This window comes from Triticum urartu, chromosome 5 (genome assembly GCF_003073215.2).
Source record: "Triticum urartu cultivar G1812 chromosome 5, Tu2.1, whole genome shotgun sequence".
NCBI classification, from domain to species: domain Eukaryota; kingdom Viridiplantae; phylum Streptophyta; class Magnoliopsida; order Poales; family Poaceae; genus Triticum; species Triticum urartu.
Window position 1 is genome coordinate 224,609,317 of NC_053026.1, and position 16,590 is coordinate 224,625,906.

The following is a 16,590-nucleotide window of genomic DNA, read 5'->3' on the forward strand; positions in this document are numbered from 1 at the left end:
GCAGTAACTTATTGGAACAAATACAACTTATATGTACTAGTTAGGAAGGTAGATAATGAACATATATACGCTCTCTGTTATTTTATAGCCAATTTAGGAACATATAGAACGAAAATAGGAAGAGGGATTGTGAGGAAATATGCCTCACCGCGATGGAGAGCAGTAACTAACATGCTTCTTAATGCAAACCCGGCCAGACCACAGGAGAGGCGAGGGTTACATGATCGATATGCACGAGGGTGGCTGGCAAGCAAACGAAGACGACGAGGCATGGGCAGCCGCGTGTTGGGAACGGCGGTGGAGGTAGTCTTGACGCCGAAGAGCGGGCACACAGCCGGGGTGAGCACGCCGGCGCCGGAGAGGGTTCTGCTGTGGATCTGGGGGAGCTGGCGATGGAGATTGGGTGGACTAGTTGAGTGAAACACGGACTGGCGGTGTGGGGTGTTGGCGGCCTAGGTGAAAAGAGTGAAAAATATCCCCGGTCACCGCGTGAAAAGGCCTATGCAAATGGTTGCCTCTAAGCACTCGTGTGCACAAATAGAAAAATTTCGTTTGAAACGAAGACGTACTAATTTTGAAATGAAGATGTGAGTTCATCGTTTCGACTCTAAGTTTTCCCCACGTTAAGCAATCACCATTATACCACGGGTTTGATTTGCTGGCGCATTTCAGGTCTCGTGTGCTATATTTAAGACTTTTTTGGCATTTGCCGTGCATTTTGGCATATAAATCAAATCCTAACCGGACTGCATTTTCTATTGAAAGGGATGAGGATTGCCGTTCGATCTGGGAGCATCCAATGGTGCAGACGTATGATCCGTGGGTTTGGGTTCTGGCCAATCAGAACACACGACTTAGATCACTCGCGTGGCAGGGGGGCGTCGGGCACAGTTTGGTAGGCACACAGCTTTCGTGAGTGAACCGTGTGCTATTTTAAAACATTTACATGAACTAACATCATATTTTCTTTTGAATGAAAACAAGAGTTCATCGTTTTGCCTCCAAATTGTTTTCCACGGTAAGAAATCACCATTGTATCCTATGGTTCGATTTTCTCGTGCATTTGAGGTATCGTTTACTATATTTGAGTCATTTCCTATAATCGCAACTACACATGGGTGCTAGTTAGTAAGATCATTTGTATGTCGCTTTGGGAGTTTTCATTCATTGTTTGAGAAACGGAAAAAAATTCAAATAGTTCGGCTGCAGGGTGCGGCCAGAGGCGTATGCCATGTTGGTATTCTAATTACAGGAAATGCATATAGAGTCCAGAAATAACGAAAATCGGTGTGTCACCGTGGCGTTCTCTCAGGATCACATGGATATTTTTTTCGTAAAGATGGTACAAGTTTTGATGCTCACACCTTCCAAATCGAAGCATCTCACAAGAAGGATCATAGTTTCCAAAAGGAGACGCGGCACTTCGGACTCCAATCGTCAGTGACTACATCATTCCACCTTGAATTTTTTTCACGGTAAACAATCACGTATATACCCTAGGTTTGATTTTCTGGCCCATTTCAGGCCTCGTTGCTATATTTAAGTCATTTTTTGCACTTGCCTTTCATTTAGTGCATATAATTAAATTCAAAACCGTTCTACAACTACATCTGGGTGTTAGTTAGCAAAAAAGGTGTACAAATCATTTGTGTGTCACTTTGTGAGTTTTCATCCATTATCTGAGAAACGGGGAGAAGTTTCAAACATTTTGACCGCGAGGTGCGGCCACCGGCGTAGGTGATAACCCACAACTATAGGGGATCAATTTTAGCCTCTTTCGATAAGTAAGAGTGTCGAACCCAACGAGGAGTTAAAGGTAGAACAAATATTCCCTCAAGTTCTATCGACCACCGATACAACTCTACGCACGCTTAACGTTCGCTTTACCTATAACAAGTATGAAACTAGAAGTACTTTGTAGGTGTGATAGGATAGGTTTGCAAGATAATAAAGAGCGCGTAAATAAAAACTAGAGGTTGTTTAGATAAAGACACAACTAAGTTAGTTTTAGTAGAGAGCCTTTTGTCACAAGAAAGTTATTTGTCCTTAGGCAATCGATAACTAGACCGGTAATCATTATTGCAATTTTATATGAGGGAGAGGCATAAGCTAACATACTTTCTCTTCTTGGATCATATGCACTTATGATTGGAACTCTAGCAAGCATCCGGAACTACTAAATATCATTAAGGTAAAACCCAATCATAGCATTAAAGTATCAAGTCCTCTTTATTCCCATACGCCATGACCCACTTATCCGTGTTTGTGTTTCAGTCACTCACGCAACACAGACAATAAGCAAACCATGAATATATTGCAAACCCTACAGCGGGGATCCCTCATGCTTGTGCTACACGGAGAGCACCGTAGGACATCACCAATAATAAAATATGCAACTCAAACCAGTCACGATCATTAATGAACCCATAGGACAAAACAGATCTACTCAACCATCATAGGATAGCCATACATCATTGGGAAATAATATATAGCATTGAGCACCATGTTTAAGTAGAGATTACATCGGGGAGAAGGGGTGTTACACCACTGCATAGAGGGGGGGGGGAGAGTTGGTGATGACGGCGGCCAAGTTGTTGGTGTAGATTGTCGTTGCGATGATGGCCCCAGTGGTGTTCCGGCGCCACCGGGAGAGAGGGGGAGAGAGCCCCCTTCTTATTCTTCTTCCTTGACCTTCCCCCTAGATGGGAGAAGGGTTTCCCCTCTAGTCATTGGTTTCCATGGCGGAGGAGGGGCGAGAGCCCCTTCAAGATTGGATCTCTTTGTCTGTTTCCTTCTGTTTCTGCGCTTCCCAATTCTGGCCTTTCACCGTTTCTTAAATTCCTGGAGATCCGTAACTCCAATTGGGCTGAAATTTTAACACGATTTTATCTGGATATTAGCTTTCTTGCGCCAAAAGAAGGGCACCAACCGCCTTATGGAGTGGCCACAAGGACCAGGGGCACGCCCTCCGTCCTTGTGGGCCCCTTGGGTATCGTCTCGCGTTGATTCTTTTTCCCCAAAATCAAATATATTCAAAAAAATCTCTGTAAGTTTTTATCCCGTTTGGACTCTGTTTGATATGGATTTTTTGTGAAACAAAAAACATGCAAAAAACATGAACTGACACTAGGCACTGGATCGATATGTTAGTCCCAAAAAATAGTATAAAAAGTTGCCAAAAGTATGTAAAAATTGTAGAATATTGGCATGGAACAATAAAAAATTATAGATACGACGGAGACCTATTAATATCCCCAAGCTTAATTCCTGCTTGTCCTCGAGTAGATAAATGATAAAAAGATAATTTTTTATGTGGAATGTGTTGGAGAACGTAGCAGAATTTTAAAATTTTCTACGCATCACCAAGATCAATCTATGGAGTCATCTAGCAACGAGGGAGAGGGGAGTGCATCTACATACCCTTGTAGATCGCGAGCGGAAGCGTTCAAGAGAACGGGGTTGATGGAGTCGTACTCGTCGTGATCCAAATCACCGATGACCGAGCGCCGAACGGACGACACCTCCGCGTTCAACACACGTACGGTTGGGGAAGACGTCTCCTCCTTCTTGATCCAGCAAGGGGAAGGAGAGGTTGATGGAGATCCAGCAGCACGACGGCGTGGTGGTGGAAGCAGCGGTGATCTCGGCAGGGCTTCGCCAAGCTCCAATGAGAGGGAGAGGTGTTACGAGGGGAGAGGGAGGCGCCAGGGACTTGGGTGCGGCTGCCCTCCCTCCCCCCCACTATATATAGGGCCCCTAGGGGGGCGCCGGCCCTAGGAGATCCCATCTCCAAGGGGGGGGGGCGGCCAAGGGGGAACTTGCCCCCCAAGTCAAGTGGGGCGCCCCCCACCCCCAGGGTTTCCAACCCTAGGCCCATGGGGGGCGCACCAGCCCACCAGGGGCTGGTTCCCCTCCCACTTCAGCCCATGGGGCCCTCCGGGATGGGTGGCCCCACCTGGTGGACCCCCAGGACCCTTCCGGTGGTCCCGGTACAATACCGATTACCCCCTAAACTTTCCCGATGGCCGAAACTGGACTTCCTATATATAAATCTTCACCTGCGGACCATTCCGAACTCCTCGTGACGTCCGGGATCTCATCCAGGACTTTGAACAACTTTCGGGTTACCGCATACTAATATCTCTACAACCCTAGCGTCACCGAACCTTAAGTGTGTAGACCCTACGGGTTCGGGAGACACGCAGACATGACCGAGACGACTCTCCGGTCAATAACCAACAGCGGGATCTGGATACCCATGTTGGCTCCCACATGTTCCACGATGATCTCATCGGATGAACCACGATGTCGAGGATTCAATCAATCCCGTATTCAATTCCCTTTGTCAATCGGTACGTTACTTGCCCGAGATTCGATCGTCGGTATCCCAATACCTCGTTCAATCTCGTTACCGGCAAGTCACTTTACTCGTACCATAATTCATGATCCCATGACCAAACACTTGGTCACATTGAGCTCATTATGATGATGCATTACCGAGTGGGCCCAGAGATACCTCTCCGTCATACGGAGTGACAAATTCCAGTCTCGATCCGTGTCAACCCAACAGATACTTTCGGGGATACCTGTAGTGTACCTTTATAGTCACCCAGTTACGTTGTGACATTTGGTACACCCAAAGCACTCTTACAGCATCCGGGAGTTACACGATCTCATGGTCTAAGGAAACGATACTTGACATTGGAAAAGCTCTAGCAAACGAACTACACGATCTTGTGCTATGCTTAGGATTGGGTCTTTTCCATCATATCATTCTCCTAATGATGTGATCCCGTTATCAATGACATCCAATGTCCATAGTCAGGAAACCATGACTATCTATTGATCAACGAGCTAGTTAACTAGAGGTTCACTAGGGACATGTTATGGTCTATGTATTCACACATGTATTATGATTTCCGGATAACACAATTATAGCATGAATAATAGACAATTATCATGAACAAGGAAATATAATAATAATCATTTTATTATTGCCTCTAGGGCATATTTCCAACAGAATGCTACCTAGCATAATCTTGATCATATAATCTAATCATGGCATGAATATTAAGACACAGATGATTCAAAGCAATAGTCTATCATTTGACATTAAAACAATAATACTTCAAGCATACTAATAAAGCAATCATGTCTTTTCAAAATAACATGGCCAAAGAAAGTTATCCCTACAAAATCATATAGTCTGGCTAAGCTCCATCTTCATCACACAAAGTATTTCATCATGCACAACCCCGATGACAACCCAAGCAATGGTTTCATACTTTCAATGTTCTCAAGCTTTTTCAACTTTCACGCAATACATGAGCGTGAGCCATGGATATAGCACTATAGGTGTGTTGCGGGAAACCACGGCCACCTATGGGACCAGGAGGCCCCTTTCTGGTTCGGCAGGGGGCGACGCATTGCACAAAGAGCAGACGAGCGTGGGGGCAGCGCGACAGAGATCACACGGGCGATTTACCCAGGTTCGGGCCGCTGTGAGGCGTAAAACCTACTCCTGGTTTGGTGGATTGATGGTGGAAAAGGTGGTGGTGGGCGTAGTACACTTTGCCTGGCAGTGGTTGCCTTAGGCAGCAGCGAGTACACACGTATGGGGGGTGTGAGTTATCCAACCTTCTAACCCTTCCTACGGTTGCCATGGGCCTCCTTTTATAGATCAAGGGGCAACCACAGTGGCAAAGTAGTCATTATGCATTGATAAGATAGCGAACAGTACTATCATACCTAACTATGTGGGCTGACAGGGCGCATTGAATGCACCGCTTAACATCACATCATGGGTTGCCCGGCAAGGCTTGCCAGGCTATCTTGCTAGCTCCGCGCCTGTTCTCTTCACATGTCGCAGGACGGGTGTCATCTATAGGTTTCTTCTGTAGGGAATGGCTACCATGTGGCGAATGGCTGCCACTTAACCTCTTTGTGGCTTGACACCACATTGATCGACGACCTGGATCATGGTGGAGTGGTCGGTGAGGCGGTTTTGCCTCCGCGAGCCCCCGGCAGGCCCTACCGGGGTGTTTTGGCTGTCTGCTTCTGGGGCGGCCTCGTCCCTTGCCGGGCTTGCCTGCCCGACAAGGGAGGCCTTTTCTCTTGGCGATACCCTGCTTCCTTGACTTGTTCTTGGTCTCTCTAATTTGCATGTTGGTCCTTCAAACTTCTTGGTTTCTTGGACTCTGGCTTGGGCTGGTGCTCCATCCTTATTCCCGTGCCTGTGCATAGTCTGGGCAACAGACCCAGGGTTTGTTGCACTGACAGAAGCCCCCGGGCCTGCCCCGAACATGCTGCCGAGCGATGTCGGGGTAGGGCCTAATAAGTGCACAGGCGAGGGTTGCTGAAGAGGTTGGTCTCTCGAAGTCTTCTTTGCTTTTTCACTAGCCTTGATTTTGGGCCAGTTTCGAGTTTCTCCACGTGTCGTGTAAAGGCAATAGTGGTGGCGCCACTCTAGTAATGGCCTGTGAATGACTTTAATGCACGGGGTAGAAACGACCAATTCACTCTTCCCACCACGCCCTTATCCTTGGCCACGTATGCTGCATGCATCGCGTGGGGTAGGTAACGGAGGCGCGTGGTGTGGAAGAGCATCATGGTGAGGGCCCGGTCATCTTGAATTGGCGGAGGAGGGTGGTGGTTGCCCGTTGATGGAGTATCCCCCCTCCTCGCCCTGCCTATAAAAGGGAGGGGCGGAGGAGGGAGGAGGCATTCATCTTCACCTTCCTCCTCTTCTTATTTTCTTCTTCCGTTGGCGATGTCGAAGGGAAGAGCCTGGGGCCAGCCCCTGAGCTCCATCTCGAAGTCTCCCCTGGATCTAAAAGGGGGACTCGGGTGGCGCGGCGATTCGCGTCGGGGGTGGCAATCCCGGCGTTCTTGCTGCCGGGCCGCCCGTGGCCCTGACTCTAGTGGGAGGGGATGCGAACGACACCATGTCGTGGCTCGAAGCGGGCATGGCGCGTGGTAGTCGGTTGCTCCCTATTCTTCTTCCCTTCGCGGCGCTGGGGAGGAGCCATGGAGGAGATTCATCGTTAGAAGGGGTGAATCTGGCTCCTCCTGGGCGCCGTCCTTTCGCCGTGCAGGAGGGCTCCTTGCTCTCGTACATGTCTCCGGGACATGCAACGATTTCTAACGTTAGGGCTCCTGGGGACGACCATGCTCTCTGTGGGTAGCCCTAGAGAGCATGGCGTCCGACGTGATGGCCGCGCCCGGGTCTTATAGTGATAGTGATGCGGATGGCAGCGGCAACCCACGACGCATCAAGAATGGGGACGACTGTTCCGACGAGTCATGTTTGCCGGTGACTCCACACCCCCCATCTGGTCCTCCAGCAGCATCACCATCCACGCCTGCCCTCCGGTTTCTTCCTCCCTACCGATGAGCGGCGCCACCCTGATCTTGGGGAGGCGCCGAACCCCAGCTGGGTCCGCCGCCGGCCTCTTCGGCCTCTTCCTATAGGAGATGAACAGGGGCAAAGGCATTGCGGGGCACTTATCTTTTTTTAATCTCAAATCTACAGGCGATAGCCAAATTTTCATTCAAATAATGTAATCTCTCTAGTCCATGTCTGTATTCTATAATGCTTGTACTTGTATTAGCATATTAATGAAAAAGATGAGCCTTGCCGGGAACCCGTGCATGTGTATGTCCATGCATAGGTGAGATGCCTCTTTAATATAAATAAACGAGTTTTTCCCGGCAGACTATCTTGCCGGTACCCTTCTTGTCTGCCGGAGAGCGTGTCTACAGGGGAACAGATAGAGGGCCTGCCAACTCCTTTTTACCAAAGGCCACTGCGACCATCCTGACCGAAGCAACGTTCGAGTCATGGATGGGAGCACCTAAGTCTCAAAAAGAGAGGCGAGGTTTTCTCATGCAAAGTTATAGCTTTACATAACACTAATGGACAGGAGGTGGAACTTATCTGCTTGGCTCGCCAGGGACCGCAGTGCTGGGCAATCTTCTCACTCCTTGTCGAAGCCAAGTTCGCGGCAGGAACCCGCAACTCCATGTAGATGAGAATGAATGCAGGATACGATCCTATCTATATGCATATGCAAATGCTCATGAAATGCTTATGCAGTGATCTTGGAATGCTCATGCATGCATGCAATCTTGGTTGGGGGCCCCCACAGCGCTTCTTTATTTTCTCTTGCACGGGGTCATCGCCCCGACTTTGTACAAGGGGTTACATGAAGCTGAGGCAAGGCCTGTACAAAAGGGTGGCTGCCGGGAAGGGCCCGACAACTGCACCTTACTGGTAGAACTTGCGGAGATGCTCAATATTCCATGAGTTTTGCAACTGAGTGCCATCTCCGGTCTACAGACGGACTGCGCCAGGTCTGGTAACTCGTACTACCCGGTAAGGGCCTTCCCACTTCGGCGACAACTTGTGTGTACCCTTAGTGGACTGAACACGCCTAAGGACAAGGTCACCTTCCTCAAAACACCGGGCATGAACCCTGTAGCTATGATAGCGACGCAGGGCTTGCTGGTAGCGTGCAGCACGCGTAGCAGCCCGGAGATGGTTCTCCTCGAGTAGCACATCGTCGTCACGCCAGTGTTGATCTTAGGCTACTTCATCATAGGCAAGCACTCGAGGCGACCCCGTAAATGAGTTTCGTGGGGATAACTGCTTTTGCCCCATATACCAGGGAGAAGGGAGTCTGCCCGGTAGCTCGGTTTGGTGTCGTTCTGAGGGACCAGAGAACCACCGACAGCTCCTCGATCCACTGCCTACCGTGCTTCTGCATCATATCAAAAGTTCTTGTCTTGAGTCCACGTATCACTTCAGTGTTCGCCCTCTCAGCTTGTCCATTGCCGCGGGGGTGTGCCACAGAGGCGAATGAGATCTTGCATCCAAGGGCATGAACATATTGCATGAAGGCGTGGCTCATGAACTGGGTGCCGTTGTCGGTGATGATCCTTGCCAGAACTCCAAAACGACACACCAATTCTGTCATGAACATGATAGCTGACTGAGCAGTCAGCTTTCTCGCGGCAGTCACTTCTGGCCACTTTGTAAACTTGTCGATGGCAACGAACAAGAATTCAAAGCCCCCGATTGCTCAAGGGAAGGGGCCGAGGATATCGAGCCCCCAGACCGAAAATGGCCATGATAAAGGGATTGTTTGAAGAGCTTGGGTAGGCAGGTGTGTTTTCTTGGAATGGAACTAACAGGCTTCACATGTCGTGACTAGCTCGACCGCATCTTGGAGGGACGTGGGCCAATAGAATCCTTGCCAGAATGCTTTCCAAACTAGTGCCCTTGATCCAATGTGGGAGCCACACATTCCTCTGTGAATCTCAGCCGGCAGTTCCTTTCCTACTTCCCGGCAGACACACTTTAATTTCACACCGTTGGGCCTCCTTCTTTACAGAGTGTCATCGACAAACTGGTACATACTGGCCCTCCGGGCTACTCTCTCAGCTTCATCTGGGTCGCCGAGAAGCTCTCCGGTTTGGAGAAAGTGGACAATGTGCCTTGCCCAAGTTGGAGCCTGGGGCTCGACAACGAGGACTAGCGGCACCTCCTCTGCTGTGGGAGCACCAGCCTCGTTCACGGGGTCCATAGGCCCGACTAGAGGGGGTGGTCCTGTAGGCTGTGAGGAGTTGTTTCCGGCAGGAATCTGCCGGGAGCGGATGGCTCTACCAGCAGAGGCTTTCTGGTGTCCAACTTTCTCCTCTTCCGGGCCATTGTTGTTGGGGATACAGAGGGTTGAGTGAGATGGAGAACAAAAGTACCTGGTTCCACAGGAAGCTTCTGTGCAACACACTTTGATAGATGATCAGCTATGCTGTTTTTCACACGGGGTACGTGCTCTGTTTGCAATCCGTCAAAGCGCTCCTCCAATCTCCTCACTTCCTTGGCGTATGCCTCCATCAATGGACTTTGATAATCCTTGTTGACTTGTCTCACCACAAGCTGTGAATCTCCTCGAATGATCAACTTCTTAATTCCCAATTCGGCTGCAATCCTTAGCCCGGCAAGCAGCCCTTCATACTCAGTTGTATTGTTGGTTTCTTCTTCCCGGGAAAAATGCATTTGGACGACGTACTTCAAGTGCTCCCAGGAGGGGGCAACAAGAAGCACGCTAGCTCCTTCACCTTGTAGGGAAAAGCACCATCAAAATGCATAATCCATTCTTGGGGCGATTCCTTGCCGGGATTACCGTGTCTGTCACCTCCTCATCAGGGGTTGACATCCATTCTGCAATAAACTCTGCCAATGCCTTGCTCTGAATAGTCGATGTGCTCTCAAACTTCAAACCAAGACTGGATAACTCCAAAGCCAACTCCACTATTCTGCCGGTAGCCTTAGGGTTTCGGAGTATCCTTTGCAATGGAAAACGAGTAACAACCATGATCTCATGGGCTTAGAAATAGTGGCGAAGTTTCCTTGAGGCCATGATGAGACCAAAGATCAACTTCTGCACGCCAGAGTACCTTGATCTAGCCCCCTGTAACAAGGAGCTGATGAAGTACACTAGACATTGCACCACTTCCTTCCTTGCTGCATCCTTGGGGTTGTTCTCATTGCAATGCTCATTGCTATCCCGATCCTTCTCTGATTCTGTCAGTCTCTCCTCACTTTCTGCCTCATCCACTTCCCACTACACTACCAGGGCCGCACTGACCACTTGGTTGGTTGCCGCCAAGTATAGCAACAACGGCTCCTAGGGTTTGGGAGCAACCAAGGTAGGCACAGAGGACAAATAAGCTTTCAACTCTTGCAAAGCTACATCTGCTTCTGGGGTCCACTTCATAGGGTCGACCTTCTTCAAAATCTTGAAGGAAGGCAAGGTGCGATCGGCAGAATTGGAAATGAATCTGCTTAGCACGACAATGCATCCTGTTAGGCACCTCACATCGTTAACTATCCTTCACGCTTGGATCTACTCGATGGCCTTGATCTTGTCGGGGTTGGCTTCGATCCCGCGGTGAGATACAAAGAAACCAAGCAACTTGCTGGAGGGAACACCAAATACACACTTCTCCGGGTTGAGCTTTAGATTGATCTTGCGCAGATTATCAAATGTCTCTTCCAAATCCTGAATAAGGGTGGCTTATCCTTGGTCTTGACCACGATATTGTCCATGTAGTCTTCTATGTTTCTATGCAACCGTGGCTCAAAACCAATCTAGATTGCCCTTGCAAAAGTGGACCCGACACTCTTTAATCCGAATGGCATGCAGACAAAGCAGTACGTACCACAAGGAGTGGTAAACGATGTCTTCTCTTCATCTTCCTTGGAAATGAAGATTTGCTGATACCCAGAGTATGCGTCCAGAAAGGAGAGCAAATCACAACCTGAAGTGGAATCCACAATCTGGTCGATGCGCCACAAGGGAAATGGGTCTTTCGGGCAAGCCTTGTTGAGATCTGAGAAATCTATGCAAAGCCTCCACTTCCCGTTAGCCTTCCGGACTACCACTGGATTCGCCAACCACGTGGGGTGCAATACTCCTCTCACCAAACCAGCTGCCTCAAGCTTCTTGATCCCTTCTTCAATAAACTGCTGCCTCTCCAAGGCCTACTTGCGGACTTTTTGCTTGACAGGCTGGGCATGTGGGTAGACAACAAGTTGGTGCTCAATTACCTCCCTGGGAACATCGGGGATATCAGATGGTTGCCAGGCAAACACATCGATATTCGCCCGCAGGAAGGCAACGAGTGCGCTTTCCTATTTATCATCGAGGGTGGCGCTGATAGTAAAAGTGCCATCAACACCAGCCAGCCCTGCCGGGACCTTCTTCACGTGGGGTGCAGCAGCCTTGGATCTCTTGCTATTAGAACACTCCGGCACGTCGTCAATGGGTGCCGTGCACTCGGTGGGGGCACGCTTCCCGGACTCTTTGCCGGAGTCTCTACAGTCTCTCTTCTTACCTTTACTTTCCTTAGCGGGAGCCGCCACTGCCTCTGCCGCGACTGCGTCCCAGTACATCTTATCCACACAAATAATTGCATCCTTCTCATCTGATGGGATAGTGATGACTCCTAGTGGCCCAGGCATCTTCAAAGTGTTGTAGGCATAGTGGGATGCCGCCATGAACTTAGCCGGAGCCGGGCGTCCAAGAATCCCATTGTACGACAGGGGGAGATCAACCACATCAAACACAATTCTCTCAGTTTGATAGTTTAGTTCTCCCCCAAACGTGACTGGCAACATGATCTTTCCCTTAGAACGACTCCTGCCGGGATTAACTCCTTGAAACGTGCCGGTAACCTCTAGCTTTTCTTCTCCTATCTGAAGCTTGCTGATGACTGCCGGGGAAATTAGATTCAACCCGGCTCCGCCGTCCACCAGCATATTTGTGACCTTGAGGTTGCAGATTGTTGGAGAGACCAACAACGAGAAACATCCTACCGTGGTGGTATGATGTCGCTTGAAGCTATGTCGGTATTTCCCCAAAGAGGAAGGGATGATGAAGCACATCAGCGGTAGGTATTTCCCTCAGATATGAAACCAAGGTTATCGAACCAGTAGGAGAACCAGGCAACACAACATAAACAACACATGCACACAAATAACAACTTCTCGCAACCCGACGTGTTAAAGGGGTTGTCAATCCCTTCCGGGGTACGGCGCCTCAGGTAGGCAAACAGACGTGAGAATAATTTGTAGTAGATTGATAGATCGAGCGTGAAATAAAATAAATAAGAATAAATTGCAGCAAGGTATTTTTGGGTTTTTGGATTAATAGATCTGAAAATAAATGCAAAGGAAAATAGATCGCAAAGGCAAATATATGAGAAAGAGACCCGGGGGCTGTAGGTTTCACTAGTGGCTTCTCTTGAGAAAAATAGCAAACGGTGGGTGAACAAATTACTATTGTGCAATTGATAGAACTTCAAATACTCATGACGATATCCAGGCAATGATCATTACATATGCATCACGTCCAAGATTAGTAGACCAACTCTTGCCTGCATCTACTACTATTACTCCACACATCGACCGCTATCCAGCATGCATCTAGTGTATTAAGTTCATGGAGAAACGGAGTAATGCAATAAGAATGTTGACATGATGTAGACAAGATCTATCTATGTAGAGATAGACCCCATCATTTTATCCTTAGTAGCAACGATACATACATGTCGGTTCCCTTTCTGTCACTAGTATCAAGCACCGTAAGATCGAACCCACTACAAAGCACCTCTTCCCATTGCAAGATAAATAGATCAAGTTGGCCAAAAAAACTGAAATATCAGAGAAGAAATATGAGGCTATAAGAGATCATGCATAAAAGAGATCAAAGAAACTCAAATACTTCCATGGATATCAAAAGATAGATCTGATCATAAACTCAAGGTTCATCGATCCCAACAAACACACCGCAAAAAGAGTTACATCATATGGATCTCCAAGAGACCATTGTATTGAGAATCAAGAGAGGGAGAGAGAGAGAGGGAGAGAGAGAGAGGAAGCCATCTAGCTACTAACTACGGACTCGAAGGTCTACAAAGAACTACTCACGCATCATCGGAGAGGCACCAATGGAGGTGGTGAACCCCATCCGAGATGGTGTCTAGATTGGATCTGGTGGTTCTGGACTCTGTGGCAGCTGGATGAATATTTCGTCGACTCCCCTAGGGTTCTGGAAATATTGGGGTATTTATAGAGCAAAGGGGTGGTCCGGGGGGGGCACCCAAGGTGGGCACAACCCACCAGGGCGCGCCTGGGCCTCCTAGCGCGCCCTGGTGGGTTGTGCCTCCCTCGGGGCACCCCCCAGGCGCAACCATGGCCCATTGTGTTCCTTCTGGTCCATAATAATTCTCCGTAAAGTTTCGTGGCATTTGGACTCCGTCTGATATTGATTTTCTGCGATGTAGAAAACATGGAAAAAACAACAACTGACACTTGGCACTATGTCAATAGGTTAGTACCAAAAAATGATATAAAATGATTATAGAACATCCAAGATTGATAATATAACATCATGGAACAAGCAAAAATTATAGATACGTTGGAGACGTATCATGGTACGACTAGGACGGTCCTCTTCGTCGAAGATGATGGGCGTACGGGACCATTTGAGCGGCTTCCGGGCCTCTGGCGCTGGCTCCACGCAATTGACTTCTCGCGCCCACCGCTTGAGCTGGCGGTGAGAACCATGCAGAGATGCACCTCCATCAATGCACAGGGCGTCTGTGGCCTTTTGAAACTCCTAGTCACTGGTTTCCTTTTCATCCCCTCCATCACTCTCATCATCACATGTTTCCTTCTCTCGACATCTGATGGGTTTTTCTTGGCTCTGAAAGGGTTTGCCGGGGCGGCCTACTTCACCACATCAGCTCTTATCGCCAGCAACATTCTGAACTTTTTCCTTATCTCGCTTCTCATACTTTGCTTCCTGTTTCTTGACAAGTTGCTCAACCTGGTAACACTCTTGAAGGTCGTGGCCCTTGGTCCGATGAATCTTGCAGTACGGCCCATCACCCTTCCCGACTTTCTCAGCAGCAGCGGATTCCCAGCAGTCAGTGCATGCGGTAGCTTCCTTGCCGGGGCCTCAGCTTTAGCCTTCTTGCCAGTACTAGGCGTACCCGAACCTTCAACAGTCATCACTGCCTTATCTCTCCGATTCTTACTGCGCTTCTTGCTCTTCTTCTGACTGGTTGGTTCATCATCATCTTCTGAATCAACATTGGTGCAACCTTCCTCTCCAGGCAACTTCCTTCCCTCCTCCATCCGAGCACACTTATCCACTAGTGTGTAAAGCTGCTTCACAGTTTTGGGCAACCGCACGTTCATCTTGCAACAGATACGACGGTTGCGCACATTGGATTGGAAGGCAGCTATTACAACTGCCGGATGGATATTTGGGATATTCCTATGAACTTTGCTGAATCTCTATAAATACTTACGGAGGGTTTCTCCTTCTTTCTGCTGGAGAAGCTGCAAATCGCTGGGCCTGCCGGGTTCCTGATGATCGCCGGTGAAAGCGCCAATGAACTCGTGGCACAGGTCAGCCCATGACGAAATGGAGTTCTCCGGTAGGTGCATCAGCCAAGACCTCACATTGGACTTGAGAGCCAAAGGGAAGTAGTTGGCGAACACCTTCTCATCTCTCCCCCCGGCAGCCTGAACAACGATGGTGTAGATGCTCAGGAACTCTGCCAGGTTCAGCCTTCCGTCGTACTTCTTAGGTATCTCTGGCTTGAATGTGCGAACGGACGACCAACGAACTTGCCGCAACTCTCGTATAAAGGCAGGGTAGCCAACCTCGAAAGGTAGGCACCCGCCAACACCGAGTGCAGGCTCGTCAACGCTGAGGTCGTCGTACCCATCGGTCCGGTGGAGGTTGTCACAGCGCTGCTGGATGACACGCGCGTCTCCCCTCCGACTATCCTCCGGGGCTCGACGTTGGCCTGTACATGCTCGAGGGTCAGAAGAGGCCATCGAGATGTTGTCGGGGTCTTGATTCTGTTGCGCTCGTACTGGCTGCCGCGGCGGAGATTGCACCATGGGGATGGCCCCTTCCGTGCTGTCAGAAGCGCGAGCTGTTGCTCTCACTTGGGGAGGTCGTGGCGGACCAGCTCGCCGTGAGCCCTCGGCTTCGGCGAAACCGAGTAGGCTTTGGATGGTGGAACGCCATTCGTCCAATTGCTCGGCGGGCGGCGAAAACCTCAACAATAGCTGAGCTCACACCATGGTCTCTGAAGCCGTACTTGGCATGGATGTTGATGAAGTCGATCGTACCGTCGCTCAGCTCCTGACGATGCCAGCAGTGGTAGCACTGCGCCCCCGCCGCTGCTACAGGGCAACTGCCTAGATGTGTTGCGGCGAAAGCGCTTGAGGGACAGTGGCTTCGTCAGGCGCAGCGGTTTGGTCAGCCCGCCCCGGGGGAGGTGCACGTGCTGCGACCGCGCCTGTGGTGGGGGCGACCGAAGGGTGGCGGTTCGTCCCGGTCTGAGCGCCGTTCCTGCAGCTGTGCCCGTCGGTGGGGGAGAGGGGCCCAGATGGAGTGACCCCCTCACCAGTACCTCAGGAGCGTGGCCATCGTGGTGCTGCTGATGTAGCTCTCCTCCAGCACCTCCTACTCCTGCGTCGGCCGCAGGGGAAATGGTGATGGCGCCGCCTGTTCCGACCACTTCCCTAGCAGCGTCTGCGCCCTCGTGCGCCTCCGCACCCCCCGCAGCGTTAGAGGCCGCGAGTGGCGGAGCCCTCGAGGTGGATGGATGAGCTGGAGGACCGGGCTTCTTCTTAGGCACCATGGTCAATGGCGTCGCCGAAGATGAAAATGGTGATGAAGATGACGCGCTGCGCACGCCTTCAGGTTCACGCAAGCGAGACCCCTACCTGGAATGCCAAAGATGTCGTGGGAAACCACGACCACCTGTGGGACCAGGAGGTCCCTTTTGGGTTCGGCAGGGGGTCGACGCGTCGCACAAAGAGCAGACGAGCGTGGGGGCAGTGTGGCAGAGATCACACAGGCGATTTACCAAGGTTCGTGCCGCCGTGAGGCGTAAAACCCTACTCTTGCTTTGGTGAATTGATGGTGGAAAAGGTGGTGGTGGACGTAGTACACTTTGTCCAGCAGGGGTTGCCTTAGGTAGCAACGAGTACGCGCGTAT